Raw genomic sequence first — 18,400 nt, forward strand, 5'->3', positions numbered from 1 at the left:
CATTTTGGACGACATACTAAACTATGACTTTTTTGTCCACATTTTGGACGACATACTGAACTATGACTTTTTTTTCCATATTTTTGGACGACATACTAAACTATGACTTTTTTTTCATATTTTTGGACGACATACTAAACTATGACTTTTTTTCCATATTTTGGACGACATACTAAACTATGACTTTTTTTCCATATTTTGGACGACATACTAAACTATGACGGAGGAGGCTTCCTCCACAATCCCTGCCTCAGCTCCCTCCTGATCACCTCCTCCTCCTCACCTGTCCTCCACTCACTCCCTGCAGCAGCTGGCTGCAATAACCCATCACCGTCATTAGAACTCTGGGCAGCCGTGATGCAGCACACCTGTTCTCCATCTCCCTCCACTACCGTCAGCTCCACACTCAACACCCTGCCAGATAGTTGCTTCAGCTCCAAGCTGTTAGGTTGGTCTCAGCACGTTTTGTTTGTGTTCACCTGCAAACTGTGAACTAATCTTTTTCTCCTGTTCCTGCAGTCTCCGCTGGTCACGCTGCCCGGGCTCCTCTGTAACTCCTGTCCACCACCAAACTCTGAACCTGCGCTTACCTCTGGAGGAGGAGGCGTCTCGTCCCTGCCTGCCTCAGCCTGTCCCCGCTGCCCCAGCCTCTGGATCTCCAGGACTGCCACAACCACTCTCTGCCGCTCGTCCACCCCAGCGGAGAACAAATCTGGACCGCCGGTCTCCGGTAGCCTGTCTGCCCCCCTTCCAGTCCGTAGTGAGTTCCTTAGTTAGAGTTTTTCCTGGCTTTAGTTTCACGTTGATTTAGTCTTTAGTTTCAGTCACTCACTCCCCCTTCGTTCTTTTGGCATACCTAATATGTAGAAAAATAAAATTAATTTCGGGCTGATCCAGCCGTGAGTCTGTGTGTTCTCTGCCTGGGTTCACCACTGTCCCGTGACAATGACGTTTTTGTGACATTGTTACGGTGGCCGAGAGGTCCAAACCAAACTTACATGATGCAAAACACTTTTACAAAGCTTGAGACAAATTTTCATTTAGGAAAACATTTTTACATATCATAAAACACAATTACAAGTTCTGAAACAAATTTACATTTTAGAAAAAAAAATGTACAAGATGCAAAACACATTTACAACCTCCAAGACAAATTTACAAGTGACGAAACACTTTTACATATCCAAAAACAATTTTACAAATTAAATTTAACCGGAAAGGGAATGTCCCAACTCCGGTGTTGAAATTGTTTTTGGATTTGTGTTTTGCATCTTGTGAAATTGTTTTTCTAAAATGTAAATTTGTTACAGAACTTGCAATTGTGTTTTATGATATGTAAAAATATTTTCCTAAATGTAAATTTGTCTCAAGCTTTGTAAAAGTGTTTTGCATTATGTAAATTTGGTTTGCACCTCTCGGCCATCCAAAAACAATTTTACAAATTAAATTTAACCGGAAAGGTAATGTCCCAACTCCGGGGTTGAACCGGAAGTTAATGCAACTAATGCAACTTTTGGTTGTTGTTGATGGTGAACCAAGATGGACAGCGAGCGGGTGATGTTTTGCCCGTTTTGTGGGGAACATATCACCCGCTCATTGTCCATCTTGGTTCACCATCAACAACAACCAAAAGTCCCATTAGCCGCTCCTCGTTATCACTTCCGGTTCAACACCAGAGTTGGGACATTCCCTTTCCGTACACTCCACCGTACATTTTGGACGACATACTAAACTATGACGTTTTAGTGACATTTTGGACGACATACTAAACTATAACGCTTTTTTTTTTTTCAATATTTTGGACGACATACTAAACTATGATGTTTTTGTGACATTTTGGACGACATGCTACACTATGACATTTTTGTCACGTTTTGGACGACATACTAAACTGTGACATTTTGTCGACATTTCGGACGACATACTGCACTATACCGTTTTGTCCAATTTTGGACGACATACTAAACTGAGGTTTTAGTGACATTTTGGACGACATACTAAACTATGACGTTTCAGTCAAATTTTAGTCATCTTCAGGAGAGGATATCCCCTCATCTGTCATCATTCATCTCTAAAATATTCTTTAATAACATTCACATAAAAATCAGTGAAGGTTTACTGGTATACATACGTGGACAAAATTGTTGGTACCCCTCGGTTAGTGAAAGAAAAACCCACAATGGTCACAGAAATAATTTTAATCTGACAAAAGTATTACTAAATAAAAATTTTCTGAAAATTAATCAGTGAAAATGAGACATTGCTATTGAACCGTGGTTCAACAGAATTATTTAAAAAATAAACTCATGAAACAGACCTGGACAAAAATGATGGTACCCTAACTTAATATTTTATTGCACAACCTTTTGAGGCAATCACTGCAATCAAACCACTTCTGTAACTGTAAGAAAAGAAAAGAAAAAAGAAAAAAACTAATATTTTCAGCTGAACTAAAGACAGACTGTGATTTTTCTACTCACATGTTGTGTTGTTGTAAACTTAGTCTTTCAGGTATCAGAAGGAGGTTTTCAACTTTCTTTGTTAACTTTCTGCTTCAACTTTAAACTAAATTTACTTGACTAACCCAGCCCTCTGGACTTCCAGTAAGCTGTGTTCCTATTGGCTGTCCAGGTGGCTGCTAGGTGTTATCAGGAACACCTGAGCAGCTCAGTGTCTTCCTGCTTTATTTAGCTGCAGACAAACATTTTCTCTGCTTCTGTTCACCACTGAACCGGGTTTGGCTCCATTGCTTTGGTTTGTTCTTTAGGCGTTGGCTTGCAGCTTCCAGCAGTAAAATCGTCTTTGTGTTTCTTGGTGTGTTTTAGGGCTTTGTACTGGATAGTTGTCTTGGTAAATGAGGTTCTTTAGCCACAGTTAGCACATGGTGCTAATGTGTGCAGTGATTAGTGGATTTGGTGCAGCTGAGTTGTGTCTTTATCTTGGCTGTAGTGAGTCTTTAGAGGTTTTTGGTCAGACACATTCTGTATTCTTGTTTGAGAACCATCGTTGGTAGTCCAGAAGGTAAGAGTTCCTGTCCTGATTCTCTGTTCTCAGAGGTTCTCTGGTAGGCTGCAGGAGACTTTAGCGTTTGGGTTGTGCCTTAGTTTGGTTTTTGTACGGTTTCATTTGGACGACTATCTTGAGGCCCCTCCATGTGGTTTAGTGAGGTTTTCTGGAACAGTTCTACAAAGCAACCTGCAGCAGAAGAGACTTTGAGAGTTTTTAGGAAGTTCTGGAGACCAGACTTTAGAGCAGCAGAAACATTTGTCAGCAGTTTGAGCAGAAGGTGAGCTTCAGAGTAGAAATGAGACAGAAACCTTCTTGATCCATGTGGTGAGATCCTGTACCAAGAGTTTGAGCAGGTTGTGAAGAGTCTGTAGTTCTTTGGTCTGAAAGCACAAGAAGAGTTGACTCATTAAAGGAGAAAACAGGAGATATTGTTGATTCTTCTGTCGCTCTGCAGTTTCCTTAGACTGAATATCAAGTTTATATTTTAAATGATTTCCCATGTGAGCCCAAGAAGACTTCAATAAACTCCCTCCATCCCCTGGACACAACAGATTTTATTACCATGTTAAATCTTTTTTTTTTTTTTGAGTTTTAATCATAGTTTTAGCATAGTTTTTTGTCTTTGCTTGTTTAGTTTTGTCATCTGTGTAAAAGGTGCTAAACAAATAAAGTTGAATTGATAAACTGAATAATTGACTAACTCATGATTGTGACAACAGAAGTATTTTCATTGTGATTTAAGGGTTTATTTCATTTTTAAGGTTGGGGTTAAAATCTTGACAGAAAAAGAAGATTAAAGAAATAAACTACATAACAAAAAGCAATTAAATCAAAGGGGGAAAAAATTAATACAATAAAACATAAAAAAAAAATTAAAGGATTTTTTAAATGTTTAATTATCTAAAATATTTTCTCTGTAATTTTTAATAATGTTATTTTAAAAATTTTGTTTAATTTCATACTTACATGTTTTGTATCGTGTTTAATTGTCTAATTCAATATTTTGTCAGTTTAATATCATTTAATTGTATTTAATGTTTCATTTTATTAAACTGACAAAATATTGAATTAGACAATTAAACACGATACAAAACATGTAAGTATGAAATTAAACAAAATTTTTAAAATAACATTATCAAAAATTACAGAGAAAATATTTTAGATAATTAAACATTTAAAAAATAATTTTTAAACAAGAATAATATTAAACATTTAAAAAAATAGAAAACATTAAATTAGATTATTAAACCTTTAAAAAGACAAAACATTTAATTAAAAAATTCCGTGTTTAATTAGAAAATTAAATCTTAAAGACAATAAAACTTCAAATATCAATTAAACAGAAAATACAATGAATCATTTAAAAAGAAAATTAAACTTCAAGAGGTGCTAAAACATTTAACAAAGATTTAATTGAAAAATTAAATATTGGGAAAGAAAAAAACAATTGAAACAAGCCGATAAAACATTTGAAACAACAATTAAACATTAAAAAGACAAAACATTTCTAAATCAAATCAGACATTAGAACAGAATAAAAGGTGAGAAAAGAGCAAAACTAAACGTTTAAGAAGAATCAAACTGAAGACAAAACATTTGAAAAGACACCATTTAAACTTTAGAAGATCAAATTAAGCAGAAGAGACAATAAAAGGATCAAAATGAGCAAAAACAGATAAAGCGTTTTCTAGTCTGAAATGAAAACATCGAGTTGTTTCTTCAAACATTTCCTCTTTCTATGTTCTTGGTTTGATTGTGGACAGATTTACTAAGAACTCATTTAAGAAAACTGCATTCCAGATAAAGTCTACTAGTAGTTGAAGGCATTGATCAAACTGTTACCTTCTGATCTCCACAAACTTTACTGTTCAGTGAAGAGAATCAAAGTTTGTTCAGGATTTCTAAAAAACCCACAGGTGAAGGTCTGAGAAGAACTCAGATTGATGGTCTAAATGTGAAATCAAGACCCATGGTCACAAGTTTTAAGGCTTCTGTTAACCAGAAAGTTCAAACTAACAGAAAAGTACTGAGAAACTTTTAAGATTTCAGTCCTCAGACTGTCTGAAGGTTCAAACTAACAGAGAAGTACTCAAGAACTTCTAAGATTTCAGTCCTCAGACTGTCTGAAGGTTCAAACTAACAGAGAAGTACTGAGGAACTTAGAGGATATCAGTCCTTGGGCTGTCTGAAAGTTAAATCTAACAGAGAACTACTGTGGGACTTAGAAAATTTCAGCCCTCAGACTGTCTGAAGGTTCAAACTAACAGAGAACTACTCAGGAACTTACAAGATATCAGTCCTTGGACTGTCTGAAAGTTCAATCTAACAGAGAACTACTGTGGGACTTAGAACATTTCAGCCCTCAGACTGTGTGAAAGCTCAGGTCCTGAGGACTCGGGAGGTGTGGAGGCTTTGGAAAGTCTTGGAATTGAGGGTTCCACCCTCCAGCTCAAAGGCTGAAGTCCAACCTCCTGAGAAAAACGGTCGAGTCGAGACTCGAGTTAAAAAAAAAACTCGAAAATGACAAAAAATAGATGATAAATGCGCAAAAAAAAGAAGATTTGGTATCTGAGCGAATAGCTCAGGGGGATAAGAGGAGAGACTACAGAGCGGAGGGTCGCAGGTTCAAGACCCACCACCGGCCTTTTTCTTTCTTTGTCTTTGTCAGAATTTTGAGAAAATTTAAGAAGTGTCTGGTCTTGAACTGGCGACCTGCAGCTCCATAGGCAAATCCTTAACTCACTGAGCTACAGATCAGATGAAAAGAAATAATTTCGTCGTCCCTTTGACATCGTAGTTTCCGAAGTGACCACATGGGTGGAGCCAAGGCGGAGTCAGGGTGGAGTCAGGGCGGAGAGTAGGCGGGGAGGTGGGTGGCAGCCTCCCCCCTCTACTCCCCCACCTCCCCCCACTGCCCACCACACCTTCCCCCGCCCGACGAGTTCTTCGAGTCTCCACGAGTTCTTCGAGTCTCCACGGGTTTTCCCCGAGTTTCTGGAGTTTCCACCAGGTTGGAGGCAGAACAAGTTGTCATGAAGAGGTGTTCAAGTTGGCCAGGATGGAGTGACTTTTTACAGCGACTAGACGGAAGACGACTAGAAGAGCAGGTCTTTAACCACCATCCATAAAATCCATGGAGTCGCTCCACAGAAATAAAGGGACGTCAACTTTTATCAACCTCCATCCAGATGTTCAACTTGATATCTTTGACATTTTTAGCACCACAAACCTTTAGTATCACACTTTATTATCATTTATTTGGACTTTAATGGAATCCACCAGCAGATTTAGTTTGTGTTGACAAACTTTATTCTTGTCGTCGTGGGACTGCAGTATTTAAAATGCTTCCTTCTATTTCACCTCATGTTTATTAGTTTTAGTTTAGAAAGTTATTTTAGTTGTCCATTAGTCTCTTAAAAACCAAATAATAAATTGGATTAGTCAAGAGGTTAAAATTTCTTACTTTGTTATATTTTAAATATGACAAAAAAATATAAAATTAAAGCGTCTTGAGACAATTTGACCTGTAATTGGCGTTATATAAATAAAATTTAATTAAAACTGTATGTATCTTGTAATGTTGGAGTAATTCAGCCATATATGTTGGAAAACACATTTTCTTTGTCCATTAATCTGTTGATTGTTTTCTCCAATAATTCATTTCTTCTTTTGGTTTATAAAATGTCAAACCCAAATATATTCAGTTTACTGTCATAAAAACCAAAAAGATTTACATTCATGATGCAGGAATCAGGCAGTTTTTCACTTTTTATCTTAGTTTAGTCAGAAAGATAGTTGATAATGTGTGAATTGTTGCAGCTTGTGAGCCGTAGAAGGTTTTAATCTTTGGGGCCGAGTGTCAAAAAACATTTAGAAACCAACATCAACAAAACACTCAACAAAGATCTGAACATCATTTGCATGATAATGTCTAATTAAAGGACATTTATTTCCAGCGTAAATGTGTGATATTCATCCTCTGGAGCTTTCTCTTCACATCGTCTTCCACCTGGACTGGTTTGGTCGGGAGCATGTGCAACAAACATTTGAAAAACTGCACTTTAACATCAATGAATGACACTGAAGTTTAATCTCTACATAAATGAGACTCAGTCTGGATGTGCTGCTCTGTCATTAACTCCTAAGTTTAGGGAAAGTTAGAACAAAAGAGGACAGTTCAGATAAGACTTGAGAATGAGCTTATTCTGAACAAACATCTCAGACTTTCTCAGCTTCAGCACCTCTAGCAAGATATTTTAACAACAAGCAACTCAAGAGATCCAGAAGTTGGAGAGAGTTAGCTTTAGCTGAGCCAAAGAACATGTGGGACGCTAACCTAGCAAACATTTCAGACTTTTCTCTGTGAATTCTGAGAAATAATTTCCTATTTAATGACAGAGCTACACATCTTAACTCAGTCTCATTAATACAGACTCTAATTCAGTGTCATCCATCCATATTAAAGTGCAGTTACCCAAAATGTTTGTTGCATGAGCGCCGACAAAACCTGTCCAGGTAGAAGGCCACTTTGACAAACAGGAAGTGGACGATTCCAAGCAGATTTATAGAAGGGAGAACCGGACTGTACTAAGTGTGGTCGAGTATAGAGGGGTGTTTTGTGGGTTTTTAAGGCTGATAATGATTATTAATGAGACATTTGGAGTAGATATTCATTTGCAGTAAATGAAAGTATTTATAATCTTGGACTTAAAATTAGAAGAACACAAACTCTAACAGAAAACTTGATACGTTTTTGTTTTGTTTACAGATGTTAAGTTAAAGGAGTTCTATTCGTGACGTATAACCAATCAAATCACTCCAGAAGACAGAGCGATCACAGGTAGATAAAACGTTCAGAGCCAAAGTAGCGCCATTTTTAAATTTATTTACTACCATAAATCAGTAAAAAACAAAATACTGATAATCAGTAAATCAGTCAGCCCACAATTACTACAATTCTACAATGTATGTCTCTTTCCTTTGACTTGTTATTTGTACAATATACGATGTATATTATGCTGTTTTTTTCATACCAAAGGCTATACTATGATGTTTTCTAAGAGACATACGATGCTACTCTGTTTGTTCTGGCTCTGGGCTGCCGCACTCCTCCTCTGTTGTTTTCTGGATTGTACTCAGCTGCATGCCTTCGTCCACCCGGCCTCCGTTGACTCGTCCCGCCTGCCGTCTCTGGAGCTGAAGCTGGATTGGAACAGACCAAAGTACAGTCCAATCACGATGCCAGCTGCCTCTCAAAAGGCTCCTTCATCTGGCAGGTGGCAGCACTTCTTCTGAGGGGAAGCTGAGCTGGCCCAGCAGAACTTTGGAGATGTGTTCCAGTGGTTGGTGGATCTGTGTGGAGATAGAGAGGGACCTTTGAATTGTTCAGAAAGGAAAACAGGGAACCCATTGGTAGGTTTAGTTTAGGGTGCTACTGCAGTGTGTTTTTAGGTTTAAGAGGTGAACAGGAGTTTTTATTCGTATTGATTATCTTTTACTTTGTTCCTGATTGGAATGCCCATCAATGTCAACATGAAGTTCACGTTTAGCTCTGTTTATTTATTTTTATTTTACTAACACCCATTTGCTTTTAAGCCCCTCACATGTTGTGTTGTTGTAAACTTACTCTTTCAAATAAATTCTCGTCTAACCCTCTGGAAACCAGCGTTTGGACTGTTTTTGTGTTGCTCCTCACCTACTGACAGCTGTGGACTAAAGGCTATACTGTGACGTTTTTAGAGCAACATGCTATACTATGATGTTCGTTGGGCGACACGCTATACTATAGGCTTTTTTAATTGACATATTACTATGACTTTTTTTGTTTTAGTTTTTTTTTTGTTGTTTTTTAGCAACATATAAGAATTTGAACAGTTTTAAAAATTACTATACTTTTACTTGTGCAATGAACTATTATTCTATGGCAATTTTTAGACGACATATTATACTCTGATGTTTTCTTGAAAAACATACTATTTTGACAATATATTGCACTATGACATTTTTTGAACCACATCATACATGACAATTTTAGGCAACATCCTATCATTTTGCGCTTTTTGAACCACATAATAATCTATGGGGGTTTTTTTTGCCGACATGCTGTACTATGAACTACAGGCCATACTATGTTATTCTTGAAAAGTATACAATACTTTGACATTTTCTGAACTACATCCTATACTATGGCGTTATACACAGGGTGCTTTGGTCACATGTTGACTTGTAATCTAGATTTTTTTCTGTTTTGTTTTTTGACAGGATTACCACAGACCTGACCGTGAACACCGTCGACACCCACCCGAGGGAGATGCTGCCTAAGATCTCAAGGCTGCTTGGTCGTGGTCTTTCTGGCACGTACTCTTCCAAGATGAGCCGGGAAGTTAAAAACTGATGGAATGACACCAGGTCTAAGCCGACACACCTGCTCAGCCCTGTCAAACTCACAGGTTTAAAATGATCACTGCAGAGCACCCACTCATCATTTGCAGCAAACCCCTCTCTCCTCAGAGCTACTTCCCACTTCCTCCTCAGTCCATAGTCTTTGGGAAACCTACATGGAGTAAAAAAAGTAGACAGAGAAGTAAATAAGTCTGTACACAACATACTTAAAAAGAAATCATGCTAATAAATTAAGTACAAAGAACCAAATTAGCCAATATACTGGAGACCAGAGCTATTTAATTTGATAATTATAACCTTGTTTAGTAATATTTCAATTATTTGAGAGCAGTCCTAAAGAATTGTCTGTAATCCCAATTATACAGTCGGTTTGGAGGAAGAACATAGACGGTAATTTGGATGAGTCAGACTTTATGACTACTATTGGTAGTATTGGTGGTAGTAATAGTAATGCGACTACTACTAGTTGTAGTGGTAGTACACTAACTACTGCTGCTGATACTGGCACTGCTACTACAACTTGTAATACTATTACAAATGCTGATACTATTTCTACAGCTCGAACAGCTATTTATACAACTACTGCTGCTTGTACTTTTAGTATTACTACTACTGCTTGTACAACTATACTACAGCTACTATTAATCATCTGGTATTTGGTTGTCAAGCTGCTAGCTCGCGTAAGTGTTTTGCTAGTGGATAACTAGTTAGCTCTCATAGACTGGAAGCTCTCAACAAGATTTAATAATGAAAAAAGAGCCAAAAACTATTCTTACCTATGAAAAGTCATTCCAAGTTTACTTGTCTCAATCTTACGATGCAGTGTGCAATTGTATGCAGCACAGTGACCCGGTATACTTGTTGTTTCCGTTTTCACGCCTTCTACATCAACTGAATGCACTGAAACTTTGCCCCCACTAGCTGTAGCACAAAGGGGCGTGTCCTATCTACTGATTCATATCTATGGGTACGACAACCCACCCTGGGCAGAAAGCCCCGCCCAGAGCCATTTGATTGACAGCTCAGTCCACCAATTAAAAGCAAAGGCTTTTGTCTTTGCTTTCACTTGGTGGACTGAGGAATGACAAAATGAAAAAGGAAATGCAAAACGGAAAAGATAATGATAAAATGGAAAAAAGGGAAAAAGGGAAAAGCAAAGACAAAATTTTCCTTTTTATTTATTGATTTATTTCTCTTTATATTTCCACATTTATTTATTTCTCTTTATATTTCCACATTTATTTATTTCTCTTTATAGTTCTACATTTACTTCCTTCTTTATTTATTTATTTATATTTTATTGTGGCACTCCTGTGACTCCATAAACTACAGTCTGCACGTATGTATTTGTGAGCGTGTGTGTACTTGTATTAATGACGTTGAGATATAAATAATCTGTTTGCATAGTCACATTGTGTGCTCACTGTAACATATATCATTGAATGCTGAGATGCAGACTTGAAGGTTAAGGTAAAGTTAGTCTAAGCTTAGGGGAAGGACGAGGTTAAATTAGTTTAGATTTAGTTCAAGGCCTGGTTGAGATGAGGTAGACTGTCGCAGATTGAACCCCTGCATAATGCATGCTGGTTAAAGTTCTGTCAGACTGGTTCCTGACTACTCCTGATGTCATGTAAAGATAGACAACGGTAACACTTTGAGACAAGGACAGCTGCAGTTTGTGGAGCTAAGCGCCACAGTTGTCCTCCACACATCCAGCATTTCAGTTTAGTTTTTGTTTAAGGTAAGGGTTAAAATTGGGGTAAGATCATGTTTACGTTACAATAAGATTAAATTATGGCTAGGTTAGGTTACATTTTGATTTAAATTAGGTTAGTTTAGGGTAGAGTAAGGTAAATTTAACAATATAATAAAATAGCGTTTAAGCTAGAATAAGATTAGGTTATGGATAGGTTAAGTTTAGGTTAAGTTAAGTTCAGATTTCATGAGGTTAGGTTAGGTGTATTTTAAAGTGAGTTAAGTGTAAGAGTACAGTAGTGTTTAGTTAAGGATAGGATATGATGACGCTATGGCTTTCTTAAGGTTAAGTTTAAGTTAGGGTTATGGGTTATGAACACTGGTCTTTGGGTAAGTGTAAAACTGGGGTAAGGTCATGTTCAAGTTGGAATAAGATTAACTTCTGGTTAGATTGAAGTTAAGTTTAGGTTTCGATTGGGTTACATTGGGTTAGGTGAGGTTTATTTTAAGTGTAAGATTAGAATAATGTTCAGTTAAGGGTAGAATAAGATGAAGCTATGGCTTGCTTAAGGCTAAGTTTAGGTGATACTAGGTTGAGGTTTAGGTTTGGGTTATGAACACTGGTCTTATGTTAGGGTAAGTGTAAGACTGGGACTGTAAGTCACAATCAGGTTAGAATAAGATGAACTTATGGTTGGGTTAAAGTTAAGTTTAGGTAGGTTTTGGTTGGGTTAGGTTTAAATTCGGTTGTCTTAGGCTAATTTTGGTCACCTTGTATTTGGTTGGTATAGGGTACGGTAAAGTAAAGACTGAGCTAATTTTACATTTAGGTTAGAATAATGTTAGGTTATGGTTAGGTAAAGGTTAAGTTCAGGTTAGGTTAAGTTCAGGTTTACATTAGGTTAGGTTTAGAGTAAAGTGAAGTAAGTGTAAGATTAGAGTAATGTTCAGTTGAGGGTGGAATAAGATTAAGTTTTGGCTCGCTTTAGGTTAAGTTTAAGTCACGCTAATTTCAGGTTTTTGTTAGAGTTATGGGTTATGAACTCTGAACTTAGTGTTTTCTGGACAACTAGCAGACTATAAAGAGGTATTCCTTAAAACTGACGAAGGGTGTACTACATTAGAATAGCATATTCCACCTTTAGGGTTAAGGTTTAGCTTAGGTTAGCCTGACCACAGATACATTAGTCTAGTCTCTGGAGGGAGCTGCCGAAGAAAATACAATAAATTATAGTGGAGAGCCAAAAAAAAAAAAAAATACAAAAAAAGGAAACATTTTTCCAGCACTGTGTGTGATTTCTGCCTGTATGTTTTCATCTATACATGCATGTGTGAATGTCTAAACGTGTGTTCGTGGGTGTGTGTGTGTGTGTGTGGTTGTACAGCCTCATCTGCGCTCAAAGAAAACGATTCATCTGTAAACGTCCCTTCATCTTCCACAGAGGTGTGTGTCTGTGTGTGTCTTTTTGCATAATGTGTCTTTCAGTCCTGTAAGTTTGTGTCTCTTTACGTGTGTTGCCTACACACACACACACACACACACACACATCAGAGGCCTTAGTCATGAGCTTCGTCTCTCGGTGTGTGTTGATGAGTGTGTGTGCGTGTGGATGTTGCGCGCTGATGGCTCTTCACCCTTTCATCTCATCAAGTGTTCATCACTCTGTCCTTCATCAATCACACCATACGGCGGATCACTCATCAGCCGAGGGTCCTGCTTTAAAATGATAAGATCTCTCCATCTGCAGACGCTCTCTGTCTGTACACGCACACACACACACACACACACACACACACACACACACACACACACACACACACATGCACACACATGACGTGGAATGCGATCACGGTGAGTTTCTGTGTTTTCTTGCTAGCACGGTGGGAGGCCCCCCCGTGTAGCACCTATACATTATTCCCTTCCCTAATAACACACACACCCTCCAGCTCCATGTTGGTCACCACTGCACATACACACAGAAAAATGTTCACACACACACATACACACACACACACACACAGTTTCCATGGTGACGGATAGGCAGCCATGCAGAATGAGTGCATAGTCCCTTGGGACATCTCCTTTGTCCATCTTTCCATCGCTCTCCTTTAGCGATGACAAGATGTCTCCTCTCTGTCTCTGTTTCCTCCTTCGGCCTCTGCTCATTATGCATAATGCATGTGTTTCAATTCATAAAGCTGCATTTCATATGGGCCCATCCAGCCAGTGGAAGCACAGGCGGTCTTTGTTCCCGAACTCTTTCCTCCAGATTTGTGTTGCTCAAAACTCGGTTTCAACAAACGCAGCTGAGGCATTAATCCCAGCTGAGCGAGTCTGTCCTGTAACCTCGACGGTGTTGCAATAAGTGCAGCTTGACGCGGTGTGAGTGGCAGCTCCTCATTATGAGTAAATGTGGTATGGAAGGATGGAGGGAGGGAGGGAGGGAGAGGACAGATCGGTTCTTCTGTTAGAGATTGTGAAACTGAGGCACTGATAAATGTTAAAGATTAGCCCTTAATTTCCTGTGAGTCACCGCCATCAGCTTGTTGAGGCGTTTCTGGACAACAACAATCCTCAGTGTCGTCTTTTGGAAGAGTTGGGCAGAAAATATTGGTGCAGATATCCAGAACATGGACCTGGACGTTTCTTAAAGAAGGTGAAGCACCTAACAGATGTCATGTTGGTGCCTTAGATCATGTGATCATCCATCAGAATGGAAGACCTGAAACCAAACCTGGGTGTCTCTGCTCTGATCTGTCAAGATTGTAGCCAAAATGTCCCATTAAATACTTTAATTTAAATCTTTAAGTAAATCATTTCTTAAAAATAAAACCAATCTGTTCCCATTCTCAGGGCGTTGTTTTCTCAGAGCTGCTTGCATCTGAGAAATATGCACAAAATGTTCTTTGATGCTGCTGCTACCCACGTCAATATTGAACACCAACAGACATATAGGAGCTTTAAAAGCCTCATTAGCAGGTTGGAGGTGGTGAAAGTCACAGAACTCTCAGCCAGGAGACTGAGGTGTGTCCGACCATTATTTCTTTTCACTTAGTTTCATCTCTGTTTGCTTTAAATTGAGGTACAACAACCACTTGGTTAAGTTTAAGTCTCACAGCATTTCTCACGTCACACTTTTATGACCTGAAAAAGAACAACAGTGACAAAGGCAGCAGAGAACATTTGGCTACAGAGTCATGGTGTCTATTTCTATTGTTAACACACTGTTGTAGGTTTACCAAACTGCCCCGCGTGTTGAAAAGTGATGCTAAAGGGAGCCCAGTGCATTCAAATATGACACCGAGGGGTCCTCACAAAGCAGCAGTATATGATGAGTTGGGAGTGAAGCCAGACTTGAATAACAGGAGATTTTTGGCCCAACAGTAGAAGTTAAATCCTCCTGGCTCAGGTTATCTCCACTGACACACGATGAGACTTGGACTGCCAGACCCAAAAGTGGTTTTCACTCATTCTAATTTAGTTTATCTTGTGTTTAAAGTGTAGGCTTTTTAATAAATGTTGGGTTTTTTTGTCTCTTCCTGGTGTGCTGTTGCTGCACATGTGCAATGTGAGTTTCTCCTCCTGCTCATGTTACAGACTTATACACTCATGGTTGCAAAAACACAACATCTACATTAAGACCAGCAGCAGCTCTGGACAGAAGTTGCCTTAGCCCAAAAATACACCTTGCCCATATAATCCAAAGTTAAGTTGGTTTTTGTTCAGTTAATAGAAAAAAAGTACAGAAATGAGACTCTGAAATGCACAACCTGCTCTTACTCATGTATAGATTGTATTGGAACAAGACAAGAGTTCTAAAGTTAGTTCAACTTTGGTCAAGGTTTCATTTATCGTGTTATATATTTATGTCAGGGATCATACAAAAGCACTAATCTGGTAAGGATCTGCCTCCCAACTTCCAAACTGATCGACTTCTTTAACTTCTGCACAGTTTACTTTTTCTGTGAATTTACATTTACTCATATTTTGTACATTTTCCCAGTTTGGTAAGCTACAGACAGATAATTCATGCTTTATATTCATTTATTTACACTGTCAAAAATGGCCAAAATTGTTTTAAAAAAAAAAAAAAAAAGTCCATATCAAAAATCAGTATTTTAATAAACTTTAATTTGATCTTTTACAATATTTGACTGTAACATTTTAAAAATTTTTTACTACATTTAAAATCTGGAAAATTACCGTTATTCTTGTGTAACTCTGGCTCATCCCCTCCATAAGCATACTTTTGTAAAAATGAATGTTGAGCTTGGCCAGATGATTTTTGACTCCATTGTCTGACATTTATCCCGATTAGTTCAACGTAGGCGTTAATATTAAACAGTGTGATGGAGTTTGGAGGGATGACACATCTTGCTGCTGCATGGCATAAAGGAACTTTGCTTCATTTGGGAGGTGGGAGGCACGTTACCTCGCTCTTCATCACGTTATATAAAATCTACTATCTGTAGACCGGAATAAAAGCTGGCTATAATCTGTGTTGTGTTCACAAGTCGAACCATTAAAAATATATTAATTCGTTATTTTCATGCTGAAGGTTGAAAGATACAAGTTTAACTTTCAAAAACAAATTGTTGTAGTTTTGGCATTTTCGGGGACTGCAGATTTATTTTGCTCTGGACCTTCATCAAAAACTGACAACATCCACTGTTGTAATTTATGTGGACTCAACTGAGCTGATCCATAATGATGCCAAACAGACAAATAACCATAGAAAGAGACACATTTTGTTCAAACTGTGCAACAAACTTAGCCATCAGAGAAAAACTGTTATTTTAGTTTGCAGGCAAAACATTGTTATATGTGCAAATGAATCTGTTTCTTTTATTCTGAGATATTCACACAGAAGCTCTATATGATCTGTACACACTGCAGCTACATGAGCCTGACTTACACTTGGGGGATTCTATAACTGTGGGGCATTTCACATCCATGGGATTTGTGTCACATATATATATATGTAAAATGGTATGTGTGAAATTGATGATCTCTAAAGGATTAAAGTGTTAATTTTCATTTCTACAGCAAGACAAAATGTAGCAATATGAGAAAACACAAGAGGAGCAGGAGTCAAGGTGAGGAAGTTATTACTACATTACTATGTAAAATGAGATAAATTCAGGACAGTTTCTTTTGATGTTTTATTTGGATGTTTGATCAAACAAGGTGTTGCCCATGGCTCTATATTAATTTGTACATACTAGCAGGATGTATGTAGGGTTCTGTACGTTTAAAAGGATCTGAACTGTACTAAAATGTGCACACAGCTGTTGTGACAAAGGCAACAAGACTAAGAACCTGGTTATACTACCTTGTGGACATCTACAGATGCTATGGACACGTAGTTGTTCTTTTTATGTTACTTTCTAGTCTACTTGGAGTCTGAGGAAGCATTCTATATATACGCGGTAGACCAGTATCTGCATATTCAAATCAAAAAACAAATCAGATCAAAACGGCTCATTTCCAGTTCATGCACAGTTGGTGCCCTTGTAGCATTGGGGCCAAAAAATATTGGAGTGTCACACACAACCACTAATGATGAAGTTTATGTCTCTTGGACCCTAGTGGACCCTTGTGTACTCAGAAAGTACAAAACTTGCCAAAGAGCAGGTCTAATATTCGCCACGCTCGCCATCTCTGACATGTTCAATTTATTATTAAACACAAGTGCAAATAAAACTGACAAGAATGTTGTTAGTTTTGTAGGCATCTGGTCATAAACCAAAGTGCTAGACGTAAGGGTATTTAGACGAGATGACGGTGCTACATGAAAAGTCAAAGCATCACCAAACCCGTCACAGTTCATCGTCAGAGCAAAAGAAATGAGTGTACCAAATTTTGTGTTCATATATCCAGTGGCTCATGAGAACTACAGGAAAGTCTCATCGCTTGGCAGCTCATCTTGGAAACACCCCCACTGAGCTATTTTGGGCTAATAAGATCGGATCTCTGTTTAATAAATGCAAAGAGAAACATAACACCAATTTCTATGCTCACTAGAATATAAAAACTCCATTTATAAAATCAATTCAAATCAATTTTTAAGGCACTAATTCACATTATAAGTTATCTTAAGGAACCTTACATAGTAGGTGAAGACCGTACGATACATTATAGACAGAAACCCAACAAATCCAAAGCGCAATTTGAGCAAAAACCCTTTAACAGGAAGAAAAGTCTCGCAGAGCTGGGCTCAGGGAGGGCTGGCATCTGCCTCGACCAGTTGGGGTGAGGGTAAATGGGAAAGAAAAATAAATAGTAGATGAACAACACACAAGAGAATAATAGTCACCAGACAAATCCGGGGGGAAAAGACTGAACAGTCTTGTGACTTTGGCCCAAGAATAAAGTTTAAAAAGCATTTTCTCTACAGTTTAACAAGACAGCACAAACTTAATTGGCTGGTTGTTTCCCAGTTCAGCTGTTACAAAGCAGGTGATTTTCTTACGGGGGGAGGCTAAGAACATGTGTCATCCAACCACAGTCTTTGGTGTTACAGGATTTTCCCACATATTTCGATCAAGGAAACCTCCCATGTCAACCTCACAGCGTTCCATGCTCAAAGGTCAGAAAATCAGCAAAGTCAGCAGGATTCATCCTTCTGGAACTGTGAATGACTGCACCAAATGTTATGTTAATCCTCCCAGTAGATGTTGAGACATCACGTTCAGGACCAAAGCAGCGGACCGACTGACTAATTACTGCCTGACAGACTGATATTATCCAGATCTGCGCAGCTCGTCTTCACAATGTTTCCTCCCCAAACATATGACCTGAATCACATGGAGTCACTTCCCCACAATGACAGCTGCATATGTTCTCCGTCTTTTATCTTAATAGTGCACAAGCCAAGACTAGATTTATTGAAGGCCACCAGTGTTCATTCAATATCTGCTTTAAAAAGGCCATGAGTTATTTGATTGCACGCATCCATGTGAGGACCACGGCCAAAATCACAAAGATGTCAACTCTGATATCGAATTGAAACTGACAAATTATTCACTTAACATTTCTGCTTTCAGATTGCTTTCTGACAACATTTATAACTTAAGCCTGGCAAGCAGCATTCATCAACCCAGTCTCCACATAATTACGTTCCTATATAAATAAACTGCATTCTCAATTACATTAGAGGGAAATGTATTTTCTGCCGGATCGTGTTTGTTTGCAAGACATCACAAATATGTTTCTGATCAGCATATCTTTGCCATTAATTTTATTGCTTTACTGCTGCTCCTTTGCAGCAAACCAGTTGTATATTAGATTGGG

The 18,400-nt window shown here is 38.2% G+C and overlaps 1 protein-coding gene and 1 long non-coding RNA gene across 2 annotated transcripts in view; both read right to left on the reverse strand.

The window, feature by feature from the left end:
- The window catches only part of LOC129347361 (uncharacterized), a 2,060-nt gene extending 1,125 nt beyond the window's left edge, over positions 1-935 (reverse strand). Inside the window, exon 1 of the long non-coding RNA XR_008599427.1 lies at positions 591-935. This is a non-coding gene — a long non-coding RNA (uncharacterized LOC129347361). The remainder of the gene's footprint in view (positions 1-590) is intronic.
- Positions 936-2,183: 1,248 nt separating this feature from the next.
- faap100 (FA core complex associated protein 100) overlaps positions 2,184-18,400 on the reverse strand; it is an 81,954-nt gene continuing 65,737 nt past the window's right edge. Inside the window, exon 10 of the transcript XR_008599549.1 lies at positions 2,184-3,389. The gene's annotated coding sequence lies outside the window, so the exon portion shown is untranslated. The remainder of the gene's footprint in view (positions 3,390-18,400) is intronic.

The sequence above is a fragment of the Amphiprion ocellaris genome, chromosome 18 (genome assembly GCF_022539595.1).
Source record: "Amphiprion ocellaris isolate individual 3 ecotype Okinawa chromosome 18, ASM2253959v1, whole genome shotgun sequence".
In the NCBI taxonomy this organism is placed as follows: domain Eukaryota; kingdom Metazoa; phylum Chordata; class Actinopteri; family Pomacentridae; genus Amphiprion; species Amphiprion ocellaris.